General features: G+C 41.4%; 1 protein-coding gene across 2 annotated transcripts in view; it reads left to right on the top strand.

The window, feature by feature from the left end:
* Positions 1 to 10111: 10111 nt before the first annotated feature.
* Positions 10112 to 14151, top strand: part of LOC308513274 (antigen WC1.1-like) — a 40776-nt gene continuing 36736 nt past the window's right edge. The window contains exon 1 of one of the 2 annotated variants that reach the window (XM_081083170.1): positions 10112 to 10309. The gene's annotated coding sequence lies outside the window, so the exon portion shown is untranslated. The remainder of the gene's footprint in view (positions 10310 to 14151) is intronic. The other variant, XM_081083171.1, reaches the window with a different exon arrangement.

The raw sequence follows: 14151 nt of genomic DNA, 5'->3' as shown, positions 1-14151 counted from the left end.
GAATGTGTAATACTTTCAGAGGAAAGAAAATAAAACACCATGAGGGAGGAGGGTGTCTGTGGCCACCACCTGGGTGATCTCCAGACAGCTGGAGACCAGGGCTCTGAGGAGTGGGCAGTATGAAGCCCCAGGCCTGGGAGTGGGCTGGGCAGGCCGAGGCAGTAGTTTTGATATGTGGAAATATAAGAAGGAAGAAAGTGGCCGAGTAAATGGCTTGAAAGCTTAGCTAACTTCTGGTTTAAATGAAGTCTCCAGATCTGTCTGCCCTGCCTGCGTTTGGTGGCATGACGGCATCCAAGAGGATACTTTTCTTGCATAGTCAGTGCCAAATCAAATCCAGCCAGTATTTATTGAGTCCCTGTCAGGCACCAGGGTTACAATTAGCAAGGCAGACAGGGTCCCTGCTTTTTTAGCTTACATACTAGGGGGAGAGACAGAATAAGCAAGTATATATGAACATTTCAGTTATTCATGTGTGTTGAAAATATCAAAATGGCACATTGACAGGAGAGTAAAGGGGAGGGTTTGGGGAGACAGCATTAGATAAAATCGTCAGGAAAAGGTCTTTGTCATGAGGTGATCTGAGTGAAAGGGAGGAGCCACCTATGGGGAGTCCTGGTCCCAGGGCAAGTGGGAAGACTGATGTGAGGTTAAAAGCTCTGCAGTCCCACAGGAAGAAGGCTGGGGTGGAGAGGGATAGCAGGAGAGAGGGTTGACAGGTGGTCAGGAGCCATGGCAGGGAGGCTCTTTTCCATTATGGAAAAGAGTTTGAATTTTATTCTAAGTTCCACAAGAAATCACTGGAGTGTTTTGCGCAGAAAAGTGATGTGATGTGATTTAGTTGCTGCAGTGTAAAGAATGGATCATGGAGGGTGTGGAGGCTGGTTGGAACTGAAGCAGGTGGGTCAGTTTGGAAGATCCTGGAGTAAGCCAGGTAAGGGATGTTAGTGGCTTAGTGTAGTGTGGACATGGAGTGGAGGGGATGGATGGAGAGTATGGAGCCAGAGAAGGTTGGATGAATTCAGTATATGTCTATCTATCTATCTATCTATCTATCTATCTATCTATCTATCTATCATCTATCTATCTAGATCTATCTATCTATACCTATCTACAGACACACATACACATCTACAATAATAAAAACATAATATGCTAATTAGACCAGATGTCCATCTGGACAACCTTCTGGAAGAAGCCAGGGCTGCGAGGGAAGCCTGGGTCCTGGGTGCCAGAGGGAAGTTGGTGCTGGCAGCGGGGAAGGAAGGCCTACTCCTGCATGAATTTCGTGCATTGGGTTTCTAGTATATACATAAACAGACACACACACACACACACACACACACACACACACACACACACACACGTTTCAACTGCTGGAACTTGCTGCTGGATTGGCTGCAGAGGGTAAGGGAAAGAAATGAAGGATGACTCCCACCCTGAGCAACTGCAAGAATGGTATTGCCCTCAACTGAGAGGGAAAAATAGTGGATGGAGCAGGTTTGGGAAGGAAAACAAAGTTCCATACTGAATACATTAGATTGGAGGTAGAGATCTCCAAGTAGAGATTTTAAGTAGATCATTAAGTCTTAGGGGTATGTCAGGACTATCTAGATAAAGTTATGTCCTTTAGGTGATTAAATTTAAAGTCCTGAGACTGGATATGTTTACCTAAAGTGAGACTGTAAATAAAGAAGAGGGTGTAAGGCTGCAAAACTATGGATTGCCAGGCATTTGTTCCTGTATGATACAAATCTGTACAGAGTAATCTTTGTTTTTTTTCTATGTAATCTGAGTTGCATATCTTCTGCAACTTTAAGAAACAATTTTAACTCCCCACCCTCCCTCCCAAGTTTTTCTATTTACAGGAAGAAATGTAACTGGCAGATGTCTGAGTGCTCAATTCAATATGACTAGACCATTCTCCCTCTACAGGTAAACTGATAGGAGGTGAAATGATGGAAAGACTGCTTGGTGTGTGAAGACAATTTGTTTGCTAGGACGTCTTTATAGTCCCAAACTCTGGTTGCTGGTGGGCCATTTTCACAACACTGTCAAGCCTACTAGACGAGGATGTAAGCATGCCAAGGCACCCTCTTTTCTAAATAGTGCATGTACGGGCATTGGCTCCTTGAGGCTCCTCTCCACTTACTTAAAACATTAGAAAATGATTGTTTTTAAAAATTTAAATGTTTAGAGCAGTTTTAGGTTTCCAACAAAAATTGAGAGAGAGATACAGAGATTTCCCATATTCACGAGACAAAGGGTACTTTTCTGGAGGGCTCTGCTAATGGACAGACACTGAAGGGTATAATTATTGTTGATAATACGAACTCATCAGAGAAATGTGGCATCTTAAAACTTTACTAAGGCCCTAGCCTGTTTGGCTCAGTGTATAGTCAAAGGTACGTACCTTGGTTTCAGGCTCCATCCCTGACCTGGTTGGGTGATGTGGGAGGCAACCAATTGATGTGTTTCTCACATCAATGTTTCTGTCTCCCTCCCTCCCTTCCTCTCTCTCTCTCTCTCTCTCTCTCTCTCTCTCTCAAAAAAAAAAAAAAAAAAGAAAGAAAGAAAGAAATAAAGAAAGAAAGAAAGAAAAAGAAAGAAAGAAAGAGAAAGAAAATCAATGAAAAATATCCTTAGGTGAGGATTAACACCAAAAAATTTTTTTTTACTTAGATTTTGTATGTGGGGTACCTTTGTAGTCTGCATAATGTGTACTAATGACTAAGGTTAAGAAGCCATTTCATAAAGACATTAAATTATTACATTTAAATATTAATGAAATAAATTATTTATTTTATTTTAAAATATATTTTATTGATTTTTCTACAGAGAGGAAGGGAGAGGGACAGAGCTAGAAACATCAATGAGAGAGAAACATCGATCAGCTGCCTCCTGCACACTCCCTACTGGGGATGTGACCGCAACCAAGGTACATGCCCTTGACCAGAATCGAACCTGGGACCCTTGAGTCCACAGGCCGATGCTCCATCCGCTGAGCCAAACCGGTTAGGGCATTAATGAAATAAAATTATTTAAACACTCATGTACATACATCTATGTGCCCTTAAATAATGGCAAAGGTAATAACTTTATCTCTAAGGCAAATGTACAGTGGAAATTACACAACTGTTCTTTTTTTATTCAATCTGCCTATTTCTTTTCTCCAGAAATTTACAGCCTCTGCAGACATGGCTTCTGATTCAAAAAGCTGGAGTCCCTTGGGGTCCTGACATCATCTTGGGTTCCCTTACTCACCATGTTTCAGTGCTCTTAGGCTTTCATATAGGAAAACAAATCCTCACTTGTTCAAAAAAGAGATGAAGGTTTGGTCACACTAGACATTACATGACAGCCTTGTATTTTAATGAAAAGAAATAGATGATCCAGGGGGTAAAAAACCCACCCACAATTTCAGGATAAAACACCCACAATTTTAGGATAAAACACACTGCCTGTCCTTGGATTTCTAGCAAATCACACATTTATTCGACCCTTTAGGCCAATGGGTCTCTTGTTTTGGGCTGCCACCTGGGGCCATACCTTTTTTTCCCCTCTAAGCTCTACTCTAGTCAAAATTTTCTGGCGATCTGGAAACTCATCCGCTAATCCCTGCTTAATCTCAAATGTCACAAAGAAAGAAACAAATTGGGTTAATATCTAACTTGATAATATTTTTAAATAATTTTGAAAAATTCCAAGAAGACAGAGCTTAAACAGCTTTTCCTCTAAGTTTGACTACATAGGATTCATTAGTTCAAAAAAATTAATGTGCTGATTCCACTAACAACATCTGGCAGCTGCTGCTACGCAGCAAAAACTACTACTACCACTGTTATATATTTGAACTTACCTTACGTTCTGATGGTTCTCAAAGCCAAGGCTATTCTAAGTGTTTGGATCACGTTAAAACCAAGCACAAACTTGGAGAGGTGAGTTAGCCTTTTACTCCTTAGTTTAATCAACCAGTTCAAGGCACTGGTTTCTTTTAGTTTAAGTGAGAATGAATTACTCGCAATCTCTTTGTTTTGATAAATGATCCAACAGAAGAAGAAAACATATTCAGATGGTTCAGTAGGAGGAAGAAAAAACAACTATTTGGGAATCCCTTTGCTATGGCCAACGTTAGGTCAACAGCAGATGGCGCCACAGGACCTTAATAGCAACCAACAGTTTTGCTTGTCATCTCCATTATTAGTCTGTGTCCCACCCCATTTACCCAAGATTGCTCAGGAGTGGTGATTAAGAGCATAGACTCAGGAGTCAGAGTAGCTGGCTTCACAATGCCATATTTGCTAGTTGGGTGACCTTGGATGAGTTATATAACTTGATTTTCCTCTTTGTAGAATAGGGATGCTAAAAAAAATCTCATAGGATTGTTGTGAAGAATAGATGAATTATTTCATACTAGAGGCCAGATGCATGAAAATTCGTGCACTGGGGGTGGGTATCTCTCAGCTCGGCCTGTGCCCTCTCAGAGGATGTCCACCTGAGTGGGGGAGGGGAGGGGAAGCGGGCCTAAGCCGCAGTTGGACATCCTTAGTGCTGCCACAGAGGCAGGAGAGGCTTCCTCCACCGCTGCTGCATTGGCCAGCTATGAGTTTGCTTCTGGCTGAGCAACGCTCCCCCTGTGGAAGCGCACTGACCACCAGGGGGCAGTTCCTGTGTTGAGTGTCTGCCCCCCTGGTGGTCAGTGCGCATCATAGCGACTAGTCATTCCCGGTAGTTCTTGGGTCAATTTGCAATTACCCTTTTATTATACAGGATAATTCCAGAGGGAAGGTCAGAAGTTATGGATCTATACTGATCCACAGGGAATGACTTGGATTGATGTTTAGGACCTTGGAAAGAACACAATGGAAGGATTGACAAAGGAAATGGAGAAGAGATATGTAGGTCAAGTACATGTAAGGGCACAAAGTGTAAAGATATTTGTGTTCCATGGGAATGATTGCCAGAGGTCATCTATCATGAAGGTGGTACTCAAAAATCATCTTGAGGAGGTAACATGCTCTGTGGATGCCAATCAATAGCTTTCCCAGGCTACTTCAGTGCTTGCTCATTGGACTTATGAATAAAATGGTCATAGTATAAAGACTAGAAGTTATGAATGGGCTCAGCAATTGGACTTTTCCTCATTTGGGATGATCTGTGTGCACTTTTGGTAAGTAGCAAGCCTATCAGTTGCAGAGCCCAAAGCTTTTTTCCCAGTATTACACCATGTTTTTGGAGACCAACCAGCATTTGTTAGCAGGCCGATTATGTTAGTTTCTTCCATATATAAGGGTGTGATTATTTTCCTCACTGTAATAGACACTTATTCTGGATATGTATTTGTGCAAAATATATCTGCTTGCACTATCATTCTTGGATTTATATAATTTCTTGTTTACCATGATGGCATCTTAATTCTTCTGTACTAGGAATTCATTGCACAGCAAAAACAGCCAGGCTATGTGTTTATGCCCATAGTATTCACTGGTTTTTATTATGTATCATTTCATCACTCAGAAGTAGCTGACATGGTAGAATTATGAAATGGTTTGTTGAAGCCTCAATTATAGATTTAATTGAGTGTCAACCTCTTGAGGGGTTAGCATTCTGTCTTATAAGATGTGGTATATAGTCAGAATCAGTGACCAATTCATGGTGAGAGTGATGTGATTATTGCTGGGGAACCATGAGCTAAAGAATGCAGGTGGCCTCTGGAAGGAAAAAGCAAGGAAATATACTGTCTCCAGAAAGAACTAGACCTGTAAGATCCATTTCAGATCTGACCTGTAGAACTTTCGGATAATAAATTTGTGTTAATTTGTGTTATAGCAGCAATGGAAAACTCATATAAGCAAAGAAGGGGCTCACTGAATTGGCTGAAGTAATTGATTCTAAAACAATGGTTATAAGATTGCTCAACGATCTTGAGAGCTTCAAGGGACTTAGCATCATAATTGTTTGTGCTAAATCTTCCAGACACCCTCTCCCCCAGCCCCAGCCTCAAGTCCCATTCTGCTAACAGTTTGGTGGCGTGTTCTTTTCTATTGAGTGCTTTGATCAGACTAAGCTGGTTTCTTTTTTTATTTTTTATTTTTATTTTTTTAAATATATTGCATTGATTTTTCACAGAGAGGAAGAGAGAGGGACAGAGAGTTAGAAACATCAATGAGAGAGAAACATTGATCAGCTGCCTCCTGCACACCTCCCACTGGGGATGTGCCCGCTACCAAGGTACACGCCCTTGGCCGGAATCGAACCTGGGACCCTTCAGTCCTCAGGCCAACGCTCCATCCACAGAGCCAAACTGGTCAGGGCTCTTTTTATTTTTTAATATATTTTTATTGATTTCAGAGAGGAAGGGAGAGAGAGATAGAAACAGCATGATGAGAGAGAATCGTTGATTGGCTGCCTCCTGCACACCCCTCACTGGGGTTCGAGCCTGCAACCCAGGCATGTGCCCTGACTGGGAATTGAACCAGCGATGTCTTAATTGATAGATTGACACTCAGTCACTGAGCCACACCAGCCGGGCTAAGCTGGTTTCTTGTTACTATATTACAGTTTACCAGTCTTGGAAAAGCCTGTGTGAAAAAGCCTTACCATCCACTATGCCTTCGAACATTTGGAAAGCCATTGTCAAAAAGAACCCAAACTTCTTATAGTTGATCATGAGCATCTATGAATAAGCATTGCTCCAGAGGATGAAACAAACCAATGACTAACTTTTCTATAAGGTTGCCTTAGTCTCTATAGAGTCTTACTTGGATGGATGCATAGAAGTCCCTGCTTCTTGATCTTCCATGCTTTCTTTTGATTTGTTTCTTTCCTTCTTACTGTAAAGGCTACATCTGCTACATTACCTGAGCTAATGTAGTAACATGTTTGTGGGTGAACATTTCATCTCATTTTTGAATGATTAACTTTTTCCCATTTTGGGACAGCAGACCAAGGGGACCAGACTTTTTGAGCCACTGAATCTCCTGGGAAAATCCTCATAGAAATATGTTAGTCACAAACATATCCTGCCCCTGAAACATGACCTGCTGGTGCTTAAGCGTCTTGGCCTCTCATGCACCAGCCTCTTCCAAGGCCTTGAGAAGGGCCCTAGCACAGTGCTCACAGGGCATATAGTTTCAATGTGCCATTTTCTTGGATTGAGAAAAAGAAGGAATTCAATGAAATTATTTCTTATCCAAAGGCCTTTTTCATTAGTATAGAAATGATGGAAAGATAAAAATAGAATCAAAGATGATGGATTGACTATCCTAGAGGAAAGAGGGGATGCTTAAGAATTAAGGTTAAGATGCTAAGAGACAAAAGTGGGGTAATGGGAGCATGACTGCCAGCACAGACTGGTATAAAATGAAAAAAGTTAACCCAGACTCTTCCATTAAAAATTTTTATTTTGTTTTTGTTTTGTTAATCCTCACCTGAGGATATTTTTCCATTGATTTTTAGAGAGAGTGGAAGAGAGAGGGAAAGACAGAAACATCGATTGATTGGTTGCTTCCTGCACAAGCCCTGACCGGGGCCTGGGCCGTGGAGGAGCCTGCAACCAAGGTATGTGCCCTTGACCAGAATCAAACTGCAGGCTGATGATTTACCCACTGAGCCAAACCGACTAGAGCAGACTCTTCCATTTAAATGTCTTCTTCAGCTTAGCTCAGGTGCAACGTAATAGATACCTTGCCAGTAATTGGTTCCAACTCCCTGCTGGTTTTTCTCTTTTTCAGGAGCCATTTCCTGTTTCTCCTCCCAAAGATGGTTCTTCGATGAAGGGCTTTTTACTACCCTAATGGCAGTGGGGAAAAGGTCCTTGGTCTGCCTGCTCCCCACTTAGTACCTGCTTGTCTCTGATTTAGTAGGTTTGACCTGGTCTGGTCTCTGGGCATTATGCACGGGACTTGTGGAGAAAAGAATGAGGCCTATTCAGTGCCAAGCTCTTTGCTAGCTGTTGCTAGTCAAAGTCTGCAAAGGCTGAACAAGGCTGATGGGCTGGACCTGAACCAGCTCCTGGCCTTGTTCTTTCATGCCCTTGTGATGAAGTGGGCTTTGGTAGAAGAACCTTTGCTAACCCTGTACCATCCACAAGGAACACAGATTAGTGAGGTGAATCTCCCATGCTTTTGTGAAATAGCTCAATTAATAATTTCTTTTTAATAGCTTATAGATCTTTAAAAAAATATTTTTATTGATTTCAGAGAGGAAGGGATAGGGAGAGAGAGACAGAAACATCAATAATGAGAGAGAACCACCCATCAGCTGCCTCTTGCACAACCCCCACTGGGGATCGAGCCTGCAACCTGGGCATATGCCCTGACTAGGAATTGAGCCGTGACCTCCTGGTTCACAGGTCGACGCTCAACCACTGATCCAAACCGGCTGGGCTATATAGATCTTTTTTAATTCCTAAGGAATATTTTGTGTTTTAATCACTCTGTTTCTGGTAGGTCTTAAGAAACTGTTCCTCAAGCAAGGATGTTTAATTATTAACTTCTCCAGAGAAGAGGTTACTTGACCTCTTAAACCCCCAATTTCTTATGGGTAAATTGGGAAGGATAATGCTATGTTACAATATTGTTGTAATATATTGTATTGTGTTACAATCCAGAAGGCCAATTTACTAATTATGCTAAGTAAAGGAACAGAATTCTTCCTGCTCTTTACTTCTGCATTTCTTATTCAGAACCAAAATATTTTTATAACAGAATTTTCTTCCTGTTACAGTCATGTGTGGTTTTAACTGAAAATGTGCCAAATGATAAATACATAAACATCCTGCCCACTTAGCCCTATCTGATAGATAGCGCAAGAGGCTTCATGGTTTCACCTGGCAGTATGTTGTGGTTTGTTTTCTGTATCTTTGGATACACAAAGAAACCTGTAGCATTTGCATGTTTTTAAAATTGGCTGTCTCATCAGTGCCCTGAGAATGGGTCTGCATTTATTTTTGTAAATTGGAATTTACTGTATTATATTAAATACATTAATATAATAGCATTTAATGCTATAATAATGATATTAAATGATATATCTTCTATTGCAATATTAAGTCCTCATAAGATAAAGTTGAATAATGTTCTCAAAACAGTTCTTTTTAATTGAAATAACCTCTGTAAAACACTTAGCAGAGTGCCATTCACTCACTCATTCATCCAATCAATAGACATTTGGAATTTTTAAATGGCCAGCCATTGAGGCTATAGAGGTGAATTAGACATAGAACTTCTGCTAACCACATTTAGAGCTTGTAAAGTAAAATTGGCAAGTAAACAAAGGAGCTCATGAAAGGGTTGCAGATGCTAAGGAAGAATTTCATAATCAGTAGAATGGGAATGAGAGAGAGAGAGAGAGAGAGAGAGAGAGAGAGAGAGAGAGAAAGATCAATTGCAAAAGGCTCACAACTTTGAGTGGCACCATTATCATACCACCAAGGCACCACTATAGTTCCATGGTAGATTTCTGACAGGTTCCCAACAAGGCTATAGGTAACAGAATGTAATTTAATATTCTAGAGTCTTGTGATTCCTGAGACGAGATGGAGAAAGATGTCCTAATACGACTTCTCTACTACCACTATTCAGCATTTATGCTGTAACTTGGTAAATCCAACTCATTTAATCCTCACCAAAACCCTAATATCTAGGCATGATTGTCACCCTCATTTTATAGATGAAGTAACCAAGCACAGAGAGTCTTAAGAAACCGTTCAAGGTCACAGATATAGTATGTGCAGAGCTGTGAGTCAAGACCAGGCAGTCTGCCTCCTGAGTCTGTTCTCTTGATCACTGCATTGCAGCCTCTCAGGTTCATTGTGGGACCCAGCTGGGTTGGTGTCTTCTGTAAAACCTTCCTCCCTTTCATCTTTTATGAGATTGTACACTGATATTTCTTATGTTTTGAAGAAGATCTTGTCTTTATTGGAGGGTGTGTTAGTCCATGTTGACATTGTACCCCAAACTCTAGAATATAGGGTGCTGCTTGGGGACAGCATGCCAGCCCTGAGTTGAGACCTTTCTTTCTATCCCATCAGTCCCTATACAATGGTTCTCAACCTTCCTAATTCGCGACCCTTTAATACAGTTCCTCATGTTGTGGTGACCCCCAATTTCATTGTTAAAATTGAACATAATTAAAGCATAGTGATTAATCACGAAACAATATGTCGTTATATATGTGTTTTCTGATGGTCTTAGGCAACTCCTGTGAAAGGGTCGTTCGACCCCCAAAGGGGTCACGACCCACAGGTTGAGAACCGCTGGATCTGAAGCCCATAACAGTGCTTTACCTATGAGATCTCAATGCTGAGGTAAGCGAGACCAAATGTGACTGGTTACACTAAATGCATGCCTACGTCATCCTTTGGAAATGGGTGGCTGGACTCCAGCAAGCATATCCTATGTTCTAGGGTCTGGGTGAATGGTTTCTAGTGATGGTGTAGAGCCCAGAACTGGGTAAGAATGATAAATCTGTGCCACAGAGGGAAGATGGCATCTTGACTAAGTGATCCAGCAGATCCTGATCCTAGCTCCCGCACCTGAGTTTGAATTCTGGTTCTGATATTTAGAATCAGTTATTATCATTAATATGTTAAGATTACAGATATAGAAGAAGACAGGGTTCATGTAGTGCTATGGGGCTTAGGCATGAGTAAGCGGTTCTTAGAAAATTAATAGGTATTAGATGCATGTGTTCAACTATTTCTTTTTTCTTCCTTTTAATTGACCCAAGTCCAAGGAGGAAGAACGGGCATGGCAGAAACTGAGAACTTGTATCTGCTGACATGCGTCCTTTTAGTGGGGAATGTGGCAAGGCTTTGGAATGACTCACAGCTGCCCTCAGTGTTTGTCCCACTGAAAACTTCAGGTGTGGGACGGGGCTCTGAACTCTGGTGGGGACTTTGGGGATGGGGGTGTCACAGAATGTTTCCTTCCCGTATCTGCGTGCTTAAACATTGAGGACCAAGGAGAGGGGACCACAGGGTGGGCTTGTGTGCACTGCAGAGATGTATTATGGAAGCACTGAGCTTGTGGAGGCATGAAGAATGGGGCGGTAGCATGAGTTAATAACCTCAAATTTTGAGGTGGGACCTTGCCTTGCATACCCTTACTTCCCTTCTCACTCTCTATACCTGTCCCAGGGCTACTTTCTGGAGAGCATCTGGGAGCTGCTCTGATCAATGGAAACCAGAATAAGGCACAGTGGCTAAATTGGGCATATGCCCCTCTGCACTGGGCTTTCCCCTCAACCCACCTGGGCTTTCATTCTTGCCACCACCTTCCCTCTTGGCCTCAGATCTAAGAAGGCAATGGTTTTAGGTAGCGTCTGTCCCCTTCTCTTTTCTATTTCACATGCCTCTCCTTTGCAACCCGATAGCAAAAGACTTTATCTTTTCCCTTTCTGTTTGGGCAGTTCCATAAAATTATATTTTGCATCTTCCCTACCTATGGGTTATAATAAAATTGTGTTCTGAATCCTACCAAACCAAATTCTCAGTATATAAAGAGGAACAATTTGAAATTTAGAAAACCTTAGTCTTTCAAAATTATTTTATTCTTGGGACCCGAAAATCCTATTGTTGAAAGGCCAGAGTTGAATGTCAGCTCCTTTTTCTTTATTTCCTGTAATAACAATCTCTTTATCCTCTAAAGCATCATTTGGTGACTGGATGAAATGCAATGAAGAAAAAGGAATCTAGGATATTTTAAAAGACCATTATATAGCTGTTGTATCTATTTGTTTATCTACCCATATCTATCTACCTACCTATCTCCATCACCACCATCATCTACTGCTGATCCCATCTACATAATCTATTTCTTTAGTGTTTATATTTCTGCCTTCATTAATTTCTTTCATAGTTAAAATTCATAGTTAATATATTATTCAGTGAATCATTTTAGGATGTTTAAATATGAAATAGATATTAATTGTAATTAAAAAACACACAAGTAATAAAATTTTACTTGGCTACTTTAGCTTCCAGGAATTTGTCATTCCCAGTTCTGCCATCTTGTGGCAATCCTATAAACTGCACACAGGCAACCTGGAATTTCTGATCTCAGACAAGCAGCTCCCAGGTACAAACTGATCCTGTCACACATTGGACAAGTCCACTGGTGCAATAAGTGGATTACAATTTGACCCTGAAATTTCTTTGTAAAAATTAATAATTTAAATATTTGGAATTCAAATATATAGAATCCATTAAGGACTATGTAAAGATCCCATGCCTACGTTAGCTAAGGGCTGGTAGTCAGTTCTAGTAGTGGGCAAGGGAGATGTTTGGGGAAGTCATCAATACCTGAGCCTTCTTTGCCTTAAACACTTCCCACTCCAGTCACTCCTGGAAGAGTTAGTCACCCAGAATGAGATGAAGGAGATAGGTTTATGATATTTCTTTTCTCCTTCTTCAAGAAGGTTGAGCGATTCAGAGGAGAATAGATAGATTTCCAGGTACTACATGGCAATATAGCAAAAAAACTTACTATTTTTTTCCACTTGATTACTAATAAATTCCTTTTCTGCATATGTAATAACAATCCCCTCTCTGGATATCTATCACAAGTTAATAATCTGAACTGCAGACAAAATGTATGTGAAAAGATTTTTATGTTAACATTAATTATATGAAAATGAAGCTATGGAATTTTCCTTTCCACCATCCTCCTTATCCTCATTCTTTTATTCTTTTTCCTTTCTGATAATTATTGGTAAATTATTACCATTAAAGAAGGTACCTGTTAATATGTTCTTGCTTTAGAGATGTTTACTAATGGCAACTTTTCAGAAAACAATTTGAAATTTAAATCAGAATGCCATTTTTATTAATTCACACTGGGAAATGCAACTGTCAGATGGGCTGGATATCATTTGAATATGACCAAAGCATCTCCTAATCATAACCCACAGAGTGGGTTATGGAGGAGGGGTTGGAAGGAAATGACTGAAATCCTACTGAATAAACAAGGGAAGTTGGATATTTAGTTGGAAGGTTTAATGCCTCGAGCTCTGCAGGCTGACAAGCCCATCTTTGGATGATGTACCTTCCATTCCAACGAGACATTATCATATGCCTCTCAGGATTCCAGATCATCATATTGGCCAGAAAGGGCATTCTCTGGCTTAAACAATGCTTGCATAGACAGTTCCACTGTTGTCTTTGATAGCTCTTTCATGCTTCTGGAGTAGAATGTTAAAACTGAAGTTTCCATCAAGATGTCAAAGTGTAACAGACACGAAATTCTGAAGTAGACTACTAAATACAGAATTTGCAGGAGAACCAAGATGGTGGCATAGGTTAACGCCGGAGTTTGCTGCTTTGAACTTCAAAAGTGAAACTAAAAGACGGAACGGACATCACCCAAAACCACTGGAACGCTGGCTGAGTGGAAGTCCTACAACTAGGAGGAAAGAGAAACGCATACGGACACTCAGAGGAGGCGCAGTGCTGAAGTCAAAGTCTGAGGTGCGGAGCGCGGAGCGGGCTGGCGGCGGAGGGCGCGGTTGGCGTTTTCAATCCGGAGGGAGTCGCAGACTCTGAACTCCAGATCCGGGCGAGTCTTTAGGGACCCAGACTCAAACGGGAGAAGCGGGATTGCCTGGCTTCGGTCAGAGCGAGTGCAGCTTTCTCTCCGAGCTTTGCAGCGGGTGCTGGGACTCAGAGAGGCAGAGCCCCTGGGGACAGGACTGAGAGCCGCCATAACTGCTCTCTCCGGCCCACCCTGTTGATCCTGTGCTACCCGCCCCACCCAAGCCCTGCACAGAGGCATTTGCCGGATAGCCTCAGGCAAACGCCAGATTAGCACCTCCCTAGAGGACAGAAGTTCTCTCACTGCTGACACAGCTGATTCTCATAGCCACTTGGCCTGGAGGTCAAACCCTCCCTGGAATTAGCTACAACAATCAAGATTTAACTATAAAACCACGAACAAAGACCACTAGGGGGTGCACCAAAGAAGCATAACAAAATGCGGAGACAAAGAAACAGGACAAAATTGTCAATGGAAGATCTAGAGTTCAGAACCACACTTTTAAGGTCTCTCAAGAACTGTTTAGAAGCCGCCGATAAACTTAATGAGATCTACAAGAAAACTAATGAGACCCTCGATGTTATATTGGGGAACCAACTAGAAATTAAGCATACACTGA

Source organism: Myotis nattereri, assembly GCF_964212035.1.
Source record: "Myotis nattereri genome assembly, chromosome: 2".
NCBI lineage: Eukaryota > Metazoa > Chordata > Mammalia > Chiroptera > Vespertilionidae > Myotis > Myotis nattereri.
Note: the sequence above shows the minus strand (reverse complement) of the source record. Positions and strands in the feature narration are given on the sequence as shown.